This window comes from Carcharodon carcharias, chromosome 2, assembly GCF_017639515.1.
Source record: "Carcharodon carcharias isolate sCarCar2 chromosome 2, sCarCar2.pri, whole genome shotgun sequence".
Taxonomy (NCBI): Eukaryota; Metazoa; Chordata; class Chondrichthyes; order Lamniformes; family Lamnidae; genus Carcharodon; species Carcharodon carcharias.
In genome coordinates, this window is record NC_054468.1 from 66,657,375 (window position 1) to 66,660,165 (window position 2,791).

The following is a 2,791-nucleotide window of genomic DNA, read 5'->3' on the forward strand; positions in this document are numbered from 1 at the left end:
TTCTTCACGGACTAAGAGCACAGGAAAATGATAAATGTTGAGGATCAGATGACATGCACCCAGAATACAATGTCAGGAGGAAAACTCTCCACTGGCTGGAGTCATACCTAGCACAAAGTAAGTTGGCTATGGTTGTTGGAGGTAAATCATCTAAGCCTTAGGACATCACTACAGGGGCTGCTCAGAGCAATGTCCTAGGCCTGACCACCTTCAGGTGCTTCATCTATGACCTTTGATCCATTATAAAGTCAGAAGTTTTACATCCACCTAAAAAGGGAGATGAGGACTGTGTTTAAAGACATGGATTTTGAGGTCGTATTGACAGTAAAACTGTTTGCATTCACCGTCATTGCCTTGTGAAAGTAAGAACAACATCTGGTGTCTGCACGTGTGCAGTTAAATATAGAAATCACTATCAGTCACTCACACTCCAAAGGATGTGCTGTTGAAATTCTTGGAGATAGAAATATTAGAAATCACTTGATTTGATGTGAACTCCCTTTTTATTCTATTAGTCTCACTGTCAAGATCGTTGACTAAGTTATGCTTTGGTTAATGAGGTGTAACTGGATTTTTAACACTGAGTCATAATTTCTGATGAACAACCTCTCTGGCCCTGAAAACCTGATTTTATGTATGTCAAATTTCTCCATTATGATAAAATAAATTCCATACATTTTTAGAATAATAATTTTTTAAAGTTTGTTTGTGATACTTCAGACTCCACCTTAATCATACATGTATGTTCCAATCTTTATTTTGCTCTCTCTACCATGATTAAAAGGTGCTTTTAACTTCTTGGTTGCTGTCTATGAGAATTCTTCAATGTGATTGGCTACTTAAAGTGCTGGACAACATCACTGTTGATGGGTGCTGGAGACCCCCTATATCTGATATGGAATAAAATTAGTTCATGAAAGACAAAACCATACCACAGGGATCACTAACTCTAGATCATGACGATGCCAACACTTCACCACTGACTGCAAAATCTAGACCAATATCTTATAATTGGCACTTCCAACAATGCAGCACTTGCTCAGTACAACACTTATGTGGTAACTAAACTGCAAGAAGCTGTTGGGTTACACAGCTCCCATGTATATCTATGGAGCAGGATATGGATGAGTCCTGAGTTCCATGCAGGAAACCTGCAAACTCACATATTGGGCACAGTAGATTGTAAAAATAAAAACACAATCTGATTATTGTTATGATCTAGGGCGTTAACATTTAAAGAGAAATCCAAACTCCTCATTTTAACCAATAGAACTATGCTATAAGATTTCACGTTTTAAGCAAAACAAAACTTTATTACATATAAAAGACATAAACAAAACAAGCACAATTAACTTAACAATATAGTTTACACCTACATATTATAAGATTGGAGCTTAGGAGCCATTGATACCTAAGATAGGCAGTCAAGTATTTGTAAGTAATTTTAAGGTAGTTAATTAAGTTTATTAAGCAGCAACAGTTTAGATATGGTGTATTAGCCAAATAGATAAGAAAAGTATATGACCCGTGACAGTGCAGAACAGCTCACTGACCCCAAAGAATGAACAATCAAAAGCGGGTGATTTCTGCAGCCCAAAATGACACTGTCAGTATTTTTCAGTCTTTCACTGTTTGCCAACAGCAGTCTTCTTCTTCCTTTGTTCTTTTCTTCCTCAAGCCGGCTGGGATATCAGGGAACTCCTTGTCTTCTTCTGAGTGAGGACTGGCCCCCTACTCTTGAACACCCATTGATATACGTTATTTCTGGGGGCTAGTAGCTTACCCAGTGTCAAAAACCTATTCAAATCCTTCTGACTAATGAATAAAGGGCAGGTGCCCAAGATGTCAGGGTAATCACCTCCCCCTTTGTCCATCACTTTGGTTTGAGGCCACTTTTCTATTATGTCATGCTGGAGGCCATTTATTAGATAAAAGGGGTACACAGGGTCGCAAAAGGCTTCCTGCTATGATTCAGGAATGCTTGTAAAGTCTAGTGACCTCAATGTGGGGAGTGCAATCTTTGTGGCCTTTATCTCTACCTAGCCTTGGCCCCTGGCACCTTAGAATTGTTTATTTTTTTTCCTCCAGAGAGAGAAAGTGCTGTACCAACCAATTCCATAAGAGTTCCATGCATTTCTTAAAGGTCCCTATTTCTTACAGTATGTATGCACTAAGTTTTACTTTTTACTTACCCATTGAAGTCTCTTATGCTTCATGATATCTTAGAGTTATTCACTTCTGTCAGGAACACCCAAATTATGCCACAGTCCTCTGGAATTTCACTTTACTTTTCCTCAGTGTTTCAGCTATTCCTCAGAGTTAAGACTACCATTTACTACCTCCTGACTGTGGATGCCTCAGTCCCTTGTTCTGGTTGCCTTCTCAATGTTTCCCAGCTATTTCTGATGATTGCTTTCTTTTTCCACAAGACTCGGTAAGGACGGCTATAAATTCTCTCACTAGCTTCAAACTAGGTAATCTTTCATCTTCTGTTCCCTCACAAAATTCAGTGAGATCAAGCCCTACCTGCATTTCACGTGGTGAATGACGAAGTTAACTTTCTCTGCTTGCAGTGTAGGCCCAACTAACTATCATTTACGTTGTCCATCTTTTCTAAGTAAGTTGCAAACTGCACACACCAGGTCCAAGCTGCAACTGACTCTCATACCAATAAATTGAAACCAGACAACCTCCCTAAGCTCCACCCATTTCCATGACAACACAGCTTAGCTTGGGGTGTCCTTGAACCAGATCTTTAGATTAGGTATCCCTCATTTAAAATTCCTTACTT